Source organism: Acomys minous (genome assembly GCF_964271855.1).
Source record: "Acomys minous genome assembly, chromosome: 19".
NCBI classification, from domain to species: domain Eukaryota; kingdom Metazoa; phylum Chordata; class Mammalia; order Rodentia; family Muridae; genus Acomys; species Acomys minous.
This window is the reverse complement of record NC_140499.1, coordinates 56089118-56105464: the sequence shown is the minus strand read 5'-3', so window position 1 is coordinate 56105464 and position 16347 is coordinate 56089118. Positions and strand designations below refer to the sequence as shown.

General features: G+C 44.3%; 1 long non-coding RNA gene across 2 annotated transcripts in view; it reads left to right on the top strand.

Annotated features, from left to right (window-relative positions):
- LOC311590642 overlaps positions 1–16347 on the top strand; it is a 185977-nt gene that overhangs the window by 129871 nt on the left and 39759 nt on the right. The window contains exon 5 of one of the 2 annotated variants that reach the window (XR_014776942.1): positions 14118–14173. This is a non-coding gene — a long non-coding RNA (uncharacterized lncRNA). Of the gene's footprint in view, positions 1–5183; positions 5287–14117; positions 14174–16347 lie in introns of those variants that run through there. The other variant, XR_014776943.1, reaches the window with a different exon arrangement.

The window sequence follows — 16347 nt, the reverse complement described above, 5'->3', positions numbered from 1 at the left end:
CTGATGAGGCAGAATGTCATCACAGTAGCAGAAAACACTTGATAGGTGCCTCTCACCTCATGGCTGTCAGGAAACAGAGAGAAAGAAAGCGTATACCTTACAAAGGCACTCAGTGACCCATTTCTCCTCATTAAGCCTCATCTCCTAGAGGTTCTACAAGCTCCCAAACAGCACTCATGGTAGGGGCTTGGGGGAGGGGTTGGGGGGGAGGGGTGGGAGCATGTTGTGTTCGAATCATCACAATGCTTCTGCGCCATTTATCTGGAGAGGCTGCATCCAGGCAAGCCTCACCCAGGTCTTCTGCATAGCATTTAGAGAGAGAGAGAGAGAGAGAGAGAGAGAGAGAGAGAGAGAGAGAGAGAGAGAGAGAGAGAGAGAGAGAGAGGACTGAGGAACTAGACTTCCTGCCAATTGATGAACCAAGTAAACTTTATTTTGAGTCCTCTGTTATGTCAGCTGATGTACTCTGAGTGAGCATTTCCTGTATGCCACACAAGGTTAGTGCTGAGGGTCCAAACATAGTTTGCACTCTGCAAAGGCTCAGGCTATAGAGAGATCTTTAGAAGGAGGCACAGCTGCAGTGGAGCTCTTCCAACCTCTAATTGAATGAGGTCCAGCTACTTGAGCATGCTGAGCCTCGCTGAGTTGTACAAGGATCAGACTGGACCTGCCCTGTCCTTTGGACTCTCGCACTAGATGTTAAAACAAGGGCTTGCCAGGAAGTTGTTCAACTTTAAGAGACTCCTACTTTATCTAGAATACAGCTCGCTCCATTTCCCTGGATCGTGGGGAGGGCCAGCCACAATATTTTCCGTCGACCTTCCGTGACAGTGTTGCCCAGTAAACATCCCTTCCCATCTTTCAAGAGCATTGTTTGGGTGTGGCCTGATGTCTGACCTGGCATAAAGATGCCAACTGGTAAAGGACCATGTTTGAATTCTCACATGTTCCTCCTTTCTATATTTTAATATTACATTGATTTTTTTCAATCCACATTAAACCTCGGAGCTTCCAAAAAAAAAATTCTGGTTTTCTGCTTTGCTTTTTCCTTTTAAACATGTTGCCCAAAGCACTGTGTGTACAAAGTTGTAAAAGCCAAATATTAGGAAAAACTTAAAACAAAATCACAGTTCTTTTCTTTCCCACACCAAGTCATAGACCCCAGAGGTACCCACTGTTATTTCTCATCCTGTTCTATATTTCTTAATGGCAGCAGGATATTGTCACTTCTTCTGGTGATTCTTGGTGTAGTTATAGAAGCTGGGAACTTAATTCCCGCTATGTGTAGTCATCTCCCATCAGCCATCTCTCCAGTGTTCGGCTATTTGCTAAATCCACAGTGGATGCTTACATCGCTCATCCCATTCCTACCTCCTTATGATTACACTTCTTTTCTGGTACAGCCTTTTCTCTTTCCTGGAGCTCAACCTGCCCTTGTCTTTTAAAACATCTGTCTAGTATTTCATCCCGACACTAGTTACTTTCCCCATCCTATAGGACACACAATCTGAGAATCTGCTCCATTTTATTTTCTTGGTGATACTTGTCTCTGATGCATTGCACTTCCCTGTTCTATGGTTGAGGAAGTCCAAGGTCCCTGGAGAGGTGCTGATGGGAGTATTCTTTTTTTTTTATAATTTTAATATATTATAATTTATTCTGATTACATCTCCTTCTGTTATATTCCTATTCCCACCCTCCCTCCCTCCCTCCCTCTTCCACCCTATTCCCCTCCCCTAGACAGCTGACAGATGGAGACATCATCCCCCACCATATGACCAGAGCCTCTCAGGTCTCATCCAGATCGCCTGCTTTCCCTTCCTCTGTGTGCCCTCTGGACCTCTCTAACAAAGGAGAAGTGATCAAATCAGAGGCACCAGAGTTCAGGTCAGAGGCAGTCCTCGCTCTCCCCACAACCGTGGAGAATGAGCTGTCCATTGGCTAGATCTGAACAGGGGGTCTAGGTTTGCTGCATGCTTTGTCCTTGGTTGGTACAACAGTTTGTGCAGACCCCCTGCTCCCGGTCCAGATCCGCCAGCCTTGATGGTCTCCTTGTGTGGCTGCTGAACCCTCTGGATCTTTCCATCCCTCTGTTCTTCCATACTACTCTCATTGCTCCACACAGAGACCAGCAGCGAGTTCCAGAATCTGTCCCGATCCCTTGCTGGGTGGAGTCTCTCAGAGGATATTTATGTTGGGCTAATATCCACGTATAAGTGAGTATATACCATGCATGTCTTTCTGGGTCTGGGTTACCTCACTCAGGATGATAGAATTCTTGTCACAACTCTTCGACGACACTATTTGCCCTTTTCTGTATGGCTTGCCTTCTTTAACCTGTTCGTCATCTTGTTTTGTGAAACATGCTCGTACAAAGCTTTCTGCCACAAAAGGTACAGTTTGTAAAAACGTGCCCATATGGTGTTTTTGTACAGTTACTATACACTACACTTTGTGGTCTATTCTAGATTGGGAATGTTTTCAAAATTGGACCATGGCTCACTTGGCACCAGCATATTCTATTTTTCAATATATTTTTGAAAAAAAAAATGCTTACTCCTGCCAGCTGGTATATTCCCTTTTTCTTTCTTTCTGGGATTTTGTCTTTATTGTTAATATTCAGAAACTTCATATTGATTTGCTGTATGTAGCTAGCTTTTCACTTGGTGTCCTGAGCACATGGTGGGGGTTTCAACTTGGAAAAATCATGGTTTTTAGTTCTGGGAATGTTTCCTATATCATGTGTTTTTCTTTTTCCCCCCTTTTGTTCCACTTGTTTACTTGGGTTTCTTTCTGGAACTTCAGTTAGTCAGAGGTCAGATCTTCTGAGCTGATACTCTGTTAAGAATATTTTATTTCCCATTTTACATTTTATTATAATTTTTGTCCTCCTGCTTTGAAGATGATGTCAATTCTACCTTCTTTGTCCTCAGACGTTTTGCACTTTATTTTAAATTCTGAGCACTCTCTCTTGTCTAGAAACATCTTTTCAAAATATCACCCTAGTTTTCTTGTCCTGTAAACAAAGTTTGGGAGCAAACAAGACAAAACAAAAAACAAACAAACAAACAAAAAACACCAGCTCTGGCTCCCAACAGCTGAGTCTTGGCCGCCTGTCCCAGTCTGTCAATCAAGGAGATGAGTAGTGGTTAAAAGCAGAGAAAAGAGATTTAATCAGTGTGTACATCGGGAACAGAACTGTGAAAGGGAGCCAGTAACTCTGTTTTCTGGGCACTGACATGAGCTTTCAGTTTAAACAGAAGTTGAAGGGAGTCCTGGAGGGAGGGGCTTGCATAATTAAGTGGTCTGCCCAAGGTGTGGTCTGGCTGACAGTTGCCTCAGTCTTTGGTTCTGCTTGGCAATCTAAGGAGTTCATTGTAGCTTGGGAAGGGGTGGGGGTGGGGGGGGGGTGTTTGTCCAAGGTGCATTTTCTCACTCGTAGAAACCTATCTTACCTGGGGTGTGGTCTGTCCTGAGAAGCTCATGGAATCCAAGGCTACAGCAGCTTTAGGAGGGTGATTGGAGAATTTTACCATATTTAGGGGTGCCTGGAAAAGAGCGCTGTAAGAGCAGATAGGAGCGTGCTTTAGTTGCTCTTTTTTTGTGTCTTCAGACTTAAAGGCTTAGAGAGGGTCAGACAGACACTCCTTGATTGGTTAACTTACCTATGTGCAAAGGTGAGTATGTGTCAGGGGTGGGGGGTGGGGGGAAGGGGGCTACTCCAGAATAAAGGATGCACAAAGGTTAGAGATGCCAGGTTTTATCCTGCTCTTAGAGACCTTATGGACCCAAATAAGGGGCAATGCTATTCCTTTTCTTTTAGCTAAAACACTTTCTTAGTGCTTCCCATGCGCCTATGTTTCCAATCAATGGGGTCAATTTTTTGCTTGTATCTTCTAGAGTTTAGGCTTTATGTTTTGTTTTCCTCTAAGTTTCATCTGAGTTTGGTTTGTATTTTAATTTCAGTCTCTGTATTTCACATATCTGATGAATTCAGTAGGCTTCCAATGAGAGGCGTATTTAGTACATTAGGTCAGCTTACCTAGATACTCATAACACATATATTTATAATGCATATACTAATCAGAATATTTAAATATTAGTGATGAAAATAAGATAATTTTTCTTAAGTCTTTGGATTCAAAACCAGTAACACTGGTAAATCTCATTTTAAAAATGTCACTCAAACTAAGTCGAGTATTTCGTGTGTAGAGTAAATTTTGTAATTACAAACAGAACTGCTGGACTATTCCCCATGGTGCTTTGCGTCACTGCTTCAAAGTTTTAAGAAAATGTAACCATTCAAGCGGTGGCACAGTGTTCCAAATGATTCCTTATTTTTTTTTTAAAGTGGTTATTTATTTTTAAATGCATTGTGGGGTCAAATGTTGGTGGTGTTTGCCGTCTGCTATTTTAACACAGAACTCTGTCCCACGATAGGCATTGTGTAGCACAGGCAGACCTGGCTGAGGCTGGGGCGGGGGTGGGGGGGGTGGGGGTTTGAACCTTTGTGCTCCATCTTGAAGGGACTATCCTTAGCCGAGTTTGTGCTATTGGGAAGCTAACTACATTTTGGAGTTTTCCAAGGAAATTTCCACTTAGAAAATTAAAATGTATGGCTTTGATTTTCTTTATTATTACGGTATGGTAGCTCTAGCGGCTGCTTGGAGCTTCAGTCTTTCTGGAAGTGGATAGCCCTATCTCAAACTTATCTAGAACTGCTGCTGCACATGAGACAACTAAAAGGAAAGCAATTCTAGTCTGCTTAGATACTGGTTTTGAGTTCTTTGTAGACAATTCTTGTGCCCTCTTCCCGCTGCCCCCCCCCCACAAACACACACATTCTGGATTCATAGCTCCCCGCTTTGTTCATACGAACATGGGATAAGAGGGTACACGTAGCTCCCCATAGGCACTCCTCGGATGTCACCTTTGTTAGTCCTTGGTGCAAGACCCTGATGGTTAATATCAACAAACAGTTTGGCAGGATATAGAATCACTAGGACAATTCTCTTGGCAGTCTGTGAGGGAGCTACTAGGCTGGGTTAATCAAGGTAGGAAGAGCTACCCTGAGGGGAGACTGTACCATTCAATGGGCTAGGAGCTATGTTCTTAGCCTGAGTGAAACAGAACCAAGTGGGCTGTGCACTAGCGTTCTTCCATCTTCTGTTTCCCCTCTGCAGATACAGCGTGACAATCTGCCTCAGAGTCCTGCCACTGTGACTTTTCTGCTTTGATGGACTGGACCTTGGAACAAGGAGACAAAAATAAAATCTCTCTTCCTTATGGTGCTTTGTCAGCTGTTTTGCCACTTCAGTGAGGGCAGTAACTAATCCCCAGCAGTTGATTAGAAGGCCCCTGCAGTGTGTGGCCTTCTGGGATTTGGAACCATAATGAAGAGAGGGCACAAGACATAAGGAAGGAAGAGAAAACATTTCTCTTTGTATGTCTGCATTTCTGGGTTCCCTTAATTCTCCTGATTTGGATGTGGACTGTTGCTACCACATTTTGTTGGCTCTGTTGTTAATTTAAGGCTCACATAGGTTTTTGTGTGTGTTTCTTTTCCTCCCTCCCTCCCTCCCTTCCTTTCTTCCCTTCTTCCCTTCTTTCTGTCTTCTTCCTCTTTTCTTTGCTATTTGGGGTCATCCATCCAGAAACACAGGTGGCAGAAGATCCTGGGGCTCTAAGGACTTTCTTTTTTTTCTTTTTAAAAAGATTTATTTATTTATTGCATATACAATGTTTTGCCTGCTCTGCCTGTACACCTGCAGGCCAGTAGAGAAGATCAGATCTCATTATAGGTGGTTGTGAGCCACCATGTGGTTGCTGGGAATTGAACTCAGGACCTTTGGAAGAGCAGACAGTGCTCTTAACCTCTGAGCCTTAGTCCTTTTCCCCCCATCAGATTTCAGTTCTGCTTTTAGGCATGGGTGCATCCACTCGTAGCCACGCCCTGGATGTTGTATGCCCAAATCTCTCTGCCTTGCATTTGTTTGCTGAGTATGCCCTCCTAAGACACCTTAGGTTTCCATTCTCTCCGCTTTGCTATATTAATCGGTATTAATCATTTCCCTCTACATATGCTGGTTTATTTGATATTTTTCGTTGTCATGATCACTTTGTACTTGTAGACTAAGAACACTTGAAATATCTGGTGGCCTTTTGGGTTGTAACTGAGTATATTGTTTCATCTATTTTATTCAGTTGGAAGTCTCCTGGGCAATTCAATTATTACTATTTTTATTGAAGACAGAATTTTCTCTCATACAATACCTCCCAACCATAGTTTCCTCTTCCTTTACTTCTCCTAGCTTCCTGCACTTCTCTTCTCTCCCAGATCCACTCCCCCTCCCCCTCTGTTTCCTCTTCAGAAAGGAGCAGGCCTCCAAGAGACAACAGCCAAATAGGAGAAAACAAGATACGCTAAGGGAGACCTAGGCTCTTTCTTGCTGTGTCCAGTCTTCATCATAGAGGCTTCCTCCAGCAGCAGATGGATGTGGGTGCCGAGAGCCACAGCCAGACTTTATGCAGAAAGGGAGAGATAGGAGAATCCCACAGAAGAGGAGGAAAGACTGTAGGAATCAGAGAGGATGGAAGACACCAGGAGAACATGGCCCGCCGACAGGATCAGCTAAGCAGGGCTCACATGGGCTCACAGAGACTGAAGTAGCAGGCACGGGGCCTGTGTGAGTCTGCGACAGGTCCTCTGTGCACATGCTATGGCCGTTAGCGTTGTGCTTTGGTAAGACTCCGAACTCCTGGAAGCAAGCATATCTGTGACTCTTTTGCCAGCTTTTGGGACTCTTTTCCTTCTATTGGGTTGCCTTGTGAATTTATTACTTATTATTTTTTAAGTAAGAGTAGACATTGGCTTTGTAGGGAGAATGTAAAAATGTAAACAAAAAATTAGTACATATAGTTCAAGGATATTTTAAATTTGAGCTGAGCAGCCTTTTGCTAAGCTACCAGACCATTTCCAAGCCCCTTGAGTCTGTGGAATACAGAGAAGGTTGGAAGGCATTAGGATTATGACATGGTGAGAGAGAAAGTAATGGAATAGAAGAGTTTTAAAGAAAGTTCACTGTAGGTTATAAGTTGGTTGTCCTTTGACATCTTCTACGAGATTCAAAAAAGATAGGACTGCTTTTCATTCTTAAAAAAAAAAACTGCTAGGGTGGATTTGCTTGACTGCTCTGGCTTCCCGGAGCTGAGCATCGGGGTCTTGTTTATAAGTAGCTGTTAGAAGTGCAGCGAGCTCTGTAGTATGAGTACCGCACCTGCCTTCAGTCACAAGGGAGCCCTAAAGTGAATGCTCCGAGGACTCCTGATGGCTGCTGTGTTAGAAACAGGGCAGCTTATCAAAGGTCCCTGGGGAGATGGCTGGAGCTTCCCAGCAGGACGTGTGCTATGCTGAATAGCATCTTCCCCCATTTTAAATGAATTCTTTGAGAATCCCATGCAAGGTATTATGGCTGTGTCCACACCCAGCTCCTTCCAGGGCCCTTTCTGTTTCCCCTGTCCCTTTCTCTTTCTCAACTTGTCTACACTAATTCATGCTGCCCATACACTCCTGCGTATGGGGGTGTGGGGCCATCCATCCGTGCATGGTCAACCTACCTGGAGTCACACACATAGGACTTTCTTACACCCAGAAGCCATCAACTGTCCATAGCTCCACAATTATTGGTGGAGGCTCAGGAAACCCTGCCCATCACGTGTTAGAATGCTAACAGGTCTTGTACAAGCAGCCACATCTGCTGCGAGTTCCTGAGTGCAGTGGTCCTGACACATCTAGAAGACATTTGTTGAACACCATCCTACTGAACATTTAAACAACTGGGACTTAACAAGATGGCACTTGCTGACAAGCCTGATGACCAGAATTTGATTCCTAGAACCCACATCCATGAAGAAGGAGAGACCCTCTGCAAGTGGTCCTCTGATCTTCACATGTGCACGAACAAACACACACACACACACACACACACACACACACACACACATATACACTTATGCTCATGTACATGCATACATACATCTACACACATATAAACACATTTACATGTACACACACATATAAGTATACACATACACGCCTATACACATGCATGCACACAGATACATACAAATATGTATACACACACACACCTGGGGGCCTTTTAGCAGGAGAATTTGGAGAACTAAAAGTTCATCTAATGGCATCTTGAGGCCTAGACTCACAAGAGCTGACTCTGATCACCCACAGTTATTATTCCTGACTCAGGAGGTCTCACCCTGTCCCTGGAAGAGGTTGAGAAGTGTGATCACACATAATAGTGAGGGAAGAACTTGCACAGAGCTGGCTGGTGGCATCAGCAAGATATCCAAGTGCAGAACACACATGTCTAGAAGGATGAGAACGGAACTAAAGGTCACAATGGATAATGATCTGAGCTAAGACGCATTGGGCAAACCAGGGTGACTAGAAAAACCTAAAAGGTTGACATGAAAAACACCTGCATTTGAGATGGTGTGCCATTCTAAGACGTGGCCATCCGAATTAGGCTCTTAGAAGTTCTTGCTTTTGAAATGATTTGCCACTTGATAAGGCAAACCATTGATCTCTGTGATGATCTTTTGTTTGACTGTGTAGTGAGAATCCTATGCCTTACCCTCTCATAAAGATGAAGGCATATAAAATAACTGGTGCAGTTGATGGTAGGCACTTGACTTTTTAAATTATTTCTAAAAACTGAAGTCCTTTCACAGCCAGCAATTCTGTTTTTCTAGTCTCCGCCCACCCTGCCCTAACAATATGCTTCCGGTTGTTGCTTCTGGACAAAGACATACCCACATCCCCTTCTCCTGACTCCCCACCTCCACACACTTCCTGTCTTCTCACCATCCTAGGCCAAACTCAGGTAAAACCTTGAGAGACCAGCGGCAGTTTCTGTGTAGATGAGGCTGAGCTTTCATTTCTTCACTGACTTGGACTGTGATACTAACCAGGACAGGAGAGGACCCCAGAATCATGTCACAGTAGGCACTGTAGAGAGAGCTGAGGAGATGATAAGTTATGGAAAACATTGTAGCTGTCCTAGAAGATTTGGTTTAATTCGGATCCATTTTAGGGAACCAGCAGGTTCCCTACTCCTGTGTAGCCCTCTGTGGAGGATTTGAATTCTCACGGCAGAAAGTACATGGCTCTAAGGCTCTTGCCAGTCTTGTGACTGTGAGAGCCTGTGCTTTTAGGAGCCACACACTGATGTGTGTGGTGTTATGTGGCATTGGTGAGAGTGCTGAGTCCTTTATAGAATAACTCAGGGCACAGTCCTTCCTCCAGGCCTTGCCATGTCATGCATGGGGTTTGCTCTTGGCATGTAGGATTGGGGCCCTTGTGACAATAATTCTGTCAAAGCTCCCTTAATGCGTTTCCTTCCCATTCTTCTCTGTCACCAGTCGGCGATTACACGCTACAGAAAATGTACATAGAAGAGACTTGTTTGGGTTACCATGTAGCTGGGTGGGAGGGAGCTATGGCTAGTGGCCGATTCTTTGGGGTGACTGGGCATGGGTTATGGGAATGGAACCTGATGTCCCTCAGCAGTTCCCAGAGAGTTGCCTCCCTAACATCCTGGAGCCCATGAATAGTGTTTCAATCAATGGTCAAAGTGGAGAGGGCAGCTTCATTCTCATCACTCCGCAGGACTGACTGACCTCGTCTCAAAAAAGGTCCATTCTTAATTTGGCGAGACTCTTCCTCATCCGGAAAGGCCAGTGAAGCACAAAGATCTAATGTGAAAGGGTGGGGTGAAGGGTCAAGGGTGGCACTGGAGGGAAAGGAAGGTGCAGGGCATTCACCGAATCATTTCCACCAGGATAGAGAGGAACAAAGGCACGCCCATCTCAAGAGCTTTTGTGACGGACTCATGCAAGCTAAGCTCCCCACACAGTCTAGCTGACCTTTGCCTGCCCCCAGAGAGTCAGTTTTGTCATTTTGATGAATCTCTAAGTTGTGCTCACTGTCTGATAGCAAGTGAGCAATTTACCATGAAGGGTCCTTTGAGCGAAACACACAAAGATGGAGTCAAGCTCAATGCTGCTGCAAAGCTTGACGCGTTTATTTCTCACTGTCCATTTCATCCACCTCCACTATTAAGGGGAGGAAAGGTGGAGAATGAAGCTGTAAGGAGCAAGAATGGATCTTCACTCCCTTCTGAGCCTTCCAACGATGATGTAAAACCCAGGTATTCATGCTGCCATCCCCCGGGAGCCAAAACAATCACTCAGTGTGTGGGAATCAGGCCTCAGAAGAGTCATGTTGAATATTCAGTCTGATTCCCAGGAAGCGTATACACTGCACAATAAACTCTAAAGCACATAAATTACAAATAAGAAGCTGTATACAGCATTGGCATCTATTGTTGTTTTTTTTTCTCAATGATTATAATATTGATACTAAAGTGATTTAGGGACGAGATGATAGCAGAGGACTTTAGACTCTACCACTTTGTGATCAGTGGGAACCCCACATGCAGGCTGCCTGGTAAACCCTGTAGCTCTAGCTTTTGATGCATCTGAGTTTTTCTCACCCTTTCTTTAGTGAAGACTTTTGTGCCTGAGAACTTTGTGTGTGTGTGTGTGTGTGTGTGTGTGTGTGTGTGTGTGTGTGTGTGTGTGTTGGTTTCAGTGAGAAATGTCCTCCGCAGGTTCAGGCATGTGAACACTAGCTTCCCACGGAGTGATGCTGTTTGTGGGTCTTGTTGTGGGTACTATGTCACTGGACATGGTGGTTGAGAGTTTAAAACCCTAAGCCACTTCCAGTCGGCCTTGTGCTTGGGGGTGAGGATACATGCTCTCAGCTTCTTGGTCCGGCTGCCATCCCTGCCACCTGCTGCCATGATTTCCTGCCATGTGGATTCTTGTCCCTTTGGAACAGTAGGCCAAAATAAATGCATTCTTCTACAAGATTCTGTTGGTCATGGTGTTTTATCATAGTGACAGAAAAGTAACTAATACAAGAGTTTTTTTTTTTAATGGCACTCCATAGCTGAACAGTCTGTTTGAGTTGTCACCAGGCATGTGAAATTATTTAAATGATTTAGGTACATATAAAGTGCTTTGTAATCACCCTTTGAGTGCTCTGAAGCCATACATGGCCAATAGTTACCTAATTAGAATCCATAGACCAAGCACATTTTCCTTATGTTAGACAGGACCAATCTACAGCGTTTTCCTTGAGATGTAGTTTCTCAGCATAGGGAAAGTGTCCCGTCATTTAAATATCTGAAATATTCTTCTTAATTTTCTCTTCATAGAGTGGCTGCTATTATATAAGCATTGCTTCTCTGTAGTCTCATGTGATGGTAGCCAAGGACCTTGTGTTTGTCAGCTTCCTGTCTCTTAGCTTCAGTGTTTCACTTTCTTGGTCGTGTAGTTTGAGCCTCTGTGGCACATTATACCAGAGCGGAAGTGAGTTGCTGAGGGTGTCTGCTGTCCATGGCAGCTTGGGAAACAAAGAGAAAGATGTGAAAGAGTTAGGATCCTTGTGTCTCCTTCAAAAGGTCCCGGTGGCCTTACTTCCTCCCTGGAATCCTTAGATCCCAAATGTCTCATCAATCTCAATAGCAGGGCAGGCTGATGACCAAGCATTTAACACCTGAGCCTTTGAGGGACACTTCCGACGCACTGCCATTGTATGGCAGGCACTCTTCCTAGTTCCCAACAAAAGACCCCAGAGCTGTTAATATCTTATTTCTTTGGCACTTACATGTGTTGAAAGGCAACCTTCATTTTCTTTTCTGTCTCAGTGCTGTACCAAATAGGCATGGTGTGTTTACCCCACTGTCTTTGTGGCTCCCCATAACTTGGTTTTCATAGCTCCTTTTCTATGGACAATTTGTTTCCTCATTTTATCAGCACAGACCCTGTTTACATTTCTATCCTACTGCTGTAACCTCTTGAACTCTACTGTGCGCAAGCACACACACACACACACACACACACACACACACACACACACACGGAAAGAGAGCTGTTGTGTGATGTGTGATAGTAGAGTTAATATTAATAATTAATACTGGGATAAAAACACATTCAATTCAGCTAGATTACCAAGTCATATGGAATTATCTGGAAAACGGCTACATTGGAGCCACTATACCTTATGAATTTATTGCTATTCAGTAAATTCTAACATTGTCTATAGGTCTTAGGACCAAGGTCATGACTGAATATTCTGTGGCAGCCTGCTGTGATTCACAGAGGGCTGCATTTACTCTGTTATCTAATCTAGATCCACATTTAGGCAGATGAAGCTAAATCATGCCACATTCATCACTGCAGTCATGTTTTAATCTCTTTCCTCTTCTGGGAATAAATCACTGTGGCAGTTAGAAACTGTTATGTTTTCTGTAATGAAACCATCTTCCTAGTTCATCTGCTATTTCCAACAAAGATACCTCCAAGAGGAAAATAAATCCAAAGCATGTCAAGGGCACCCATGCCTGTTCATGGTTTTGTCTCATTGTTCTTGAAGAGCAGCAGTATCCAATACTAAGTCATCAGATGAATGGGTACCACAAACTTGCCCTGTTTCCGAGGCCTCCCCTTCCCGCTCTGTTCTCAGACTTCCCACACCCGTGCTCCCACTAACTCAGTTCCGATTCAACTCCAGAGATTTTTTTCCATCTAGGTTTTAGCTGACCTGCTTCACTTCCTTCGGAGTCCCAGCCTGGGACAGTAAAATGGATGGTATTGAGATGAAGCACCATATTGACCTCTATAGCTGCGCAATTGAACAACAGATGACTGTTTAATCATTTTTTTCTCATGGAAGATGGAAGTCAAAGTATAGGCTCTCTTCCAGAATGGCAGGATGATGTCACCAATGTCATACAGACAGCCGAAAACACAGGGATAGGAATAGTCTTGGCTAAGTAAAAGCCAAGTTGGGGGAAAGAGTTTTCATATTATAGATATTCTCTGATGGCTACCTCTTATGGTGGAGCACTTATTAGAAAGTCAGGACAAGTTCTGATGCAGTTATAACAGGAGATGTGAATGTTTTATTGGATATCTATCTATCTATCTATCTATCTATCTATCTATCTATCTATCTATGTAATTTCATTTCTATTACATATATACATACATATATCTATTGATACATAAATATCAATTAAATAAGACAGCCATGTGAAGTAGTTCAGTTCCAAGAACTAACTGAACATATATTCCGTGATGCTCCACTGAGCCACACAGCTGGGACACCGACCTAGTAGCATCCCTAAGTAGGTTCATTCCTTCCATCCCCCAACTGATCACGTGCTTCTTCAAACTGGAGCATTCATTTTCTAAACATGTACTGGTTGGAATCCTAAGTGCGGATACCACAGTGCTCTGTTCACAGCTTTCTTCTCATTTCCTGGCTGAGTGCTTGGGCAATCCACTCCATGTCACAGGTCAAGTGATGCTAACAGCAGGACCTACCACTCTGGGAGCCTGTGAGAATGAAGCACATTGGCTAACGGGAAAAGCTTAGAGATGTTTTTAGGTATGGGTCCATTGGTATGTCTTAGCTATGGTCACTGACATCAAGTACCTTGTGGAACCCACAGACATCGTCTCTCCTTATGTTTATTGAAACACAAGCACAAACTATCCCCAAATCATCTCTTCATTTTTAAAAATGGTGTTTAACATCTGGTGGTAGCTTTCAAAGCCATCCTATGTGCGCACTAAGATGCTTCACAATGAAAGAATTTCAATTTTCCCCCCCATTGGCAACATGCAGACGAGTCAACTTACATTCCAGGGTGCGTCTTCTGTAGGCTGCGGGAAATGCCTTGGTCTCATTACATGCTTGTGTTTAATTTTTTTTGATACACCATAATTGTGTATATTTATGGAGTGAAATTGGAGCCAGTCAGGATCATCAACATATCCATCACCTCCCTAGCTTATTGTTTTTGTGTTGTAATCTTGTCATAAAATTTACATCAATTTTGGGATTTGCAGTACATTATTAAGTGGCCACAGTGCACTGATAGCTAAATCTTACTCCCCAGCCTGAAACTTTAAGACCGTTGACCCATGTGGTTTTTTTTTTAACCCACATTTTTTTTTTCTTTTCCCAGGGGCTTGGAGATCAGGTTGCTGTGTGCTGTGCTTTTGAAGGCCAAATAATCTCATGGTGAGTAAAGGCTCTCAGAGCTTCCCCGCTACCCGCCTGGGTGAGGAGAGGGGAGGGCGTGGAGATGAGGTTCTTCCACATAAACGTGGGCTGTTAGCAACCTTAGCGTCTCATGCACTTTCAGATTGGTTTTGGCTGCATTGCTCTGGATTCTGCCGATAAGACTTTCCTACCTCTCTCAAGCCCTGCCAAGGCTACAGAAGAGAGAAGTACACACTGTCTGTAGTGCACCTGGGTGTGTCTGTGTGGAAGCCTTTCCTGTAGATGGCTTTGCTTTTCAAGCCCATGGGGACCCAGCCCCATGTGGTGGCACAGGTGTCTATATAATCCTAGTATGAGGGAGGATGGAATAGTGGATCTCAAGGTCAAGGTCAGCCTGGGCCACATGGTGAGATTCTGCCCCAAAACATAAAAATGAAACAAAGAGTAGAACCAAGTTTATGACGATGTCACAGGCCAAGGATTTCTCATACCCAGGGCGTAAAGCTTGCTAAAGAGTGAATTTTCATTTTTTTTTTCTGTCTTCTTCTTTCCCCCTTTCTCTTACTGCTATCCCTTCCTCTTTCTTCTTATTTCCAGGAATAAGGAAAATTTTCAGTCTTGTTCAACCAGATAGCTTTGAATTTCCTCACGGGTGCTATTATGGGAGAAGCCACATAGCACCGTCTCACCACTGTGTACTTCTAAATGCAGGTGCCCGCTACAAAAGGGCACAGACGCATGAGTGTCAGATTCACACGGCTACATCGTGGGAGCCGCCAAAGACACAGCAGTGATCCATTTCCTTGTGTGGAAAAAAATATCCAACAGAACCCAAGCAAAGAGCCCCAAATAGCTGCACTTCACTTTCGAGCCCTCTTGCATAGAGCCACTCAGACAGTGCCAGGGCTAATTGGTGCCAGGTGCCTTGTAGACAGGCCAATTCCATGGGTCTCTCGATTTTTTTTTTTTTTTGGAACGGTGACTTAATAACACATCTTTAGTGACTCTTACTGCCGAGACAGTACAGGATGGCAACGTTGCTCTGTGTGAATCAAATACAGTCACACTGAAAAACAGAAAAAGAGTCCAGGTCATCTATGCCTGCCTCGAGTGACAAAAACCAGGAAAGGTCTACTACGCTTAGAGATGACATGGTGTTGCAGAGCATGCTGCAGCCAGAGTCACAGCTGGCTGCTTCCCAACCTTCTAACTGTAAGAGTTCATTTTCCAGATGTTACCTCTGTCCCTTCAGTATATAGGAGAGACAGATGTGGGCTGCTCTTGTTATCTTGGGGTGAGGATCCAAGGCAGGGCTCATCTGGCATCTCCCTTGCCTCTTGTTTGATGCCTTCCCGCACTCCAAGCACAAGCCACGAAGCATTCCTAGTGACGTGTGAAAAGCTTGGGGGTGACATGCAGGCTGTGAGTAGGTGCTCCTTTACCCACTTTATAGATGAGGAAACGGGCAAGGGGAATGCAGCGGGGGTAGCTGGTGCTGGACAGGACCTGCACTCAGCCCTCTCAGCGGCTGGCTGGCCCCGAGATACTTAAGGACACAGCCACTATTTGGGCAGCACACGTTCCCTGGTGCTTCACAGGGAGAAGACATTTACACTCCTCTAACTGGGACTTTAAGGAAATGGATTGAGCTAGGCTCCATAGAGAAGCACGGCCCCTCAGGGCTTCCTCCTTTTCCTGTGGACTCAGTATCTGTGACTCAGAACACACAATTATGCTGTAATAAGAATTCTAGTTTGATTCATTTGCCGGACGCGTAACAGGAGGATGTGCAGAATGAGGCATACTCTCGTCCTGCCTCTCATGTCTTCTCCTTATGGTCCTACTGGGTGCTTATGGTTTCCTGGGACCTTGGGAAGACCACAGGACATTTTTCAAGGCTGAGAATGGTGGGGCACATCCACCAAGGTCCCTGTGTAGCAGGCACCTAGTAAACAAGAATCCCATCTTAGAGACCCCCCCCTCTCTTTTTATCAATTGTACTCTTCCTCCTCCCTCCCCTCTTTCTCCCTCCTCTCATCTTTCATTTGATTAAAAAGTAATATAAAGGGTGAAAAAAGCCCACGCAATGTCAAAATCATGAAGCACAGTAAAGCCGCCGAGCAGAGACTCACTGTAAGCATGCTAGCATGTTCTTAGGCCCTTTTCTTCCCTTCCGTTTTTACTTCCTCCCC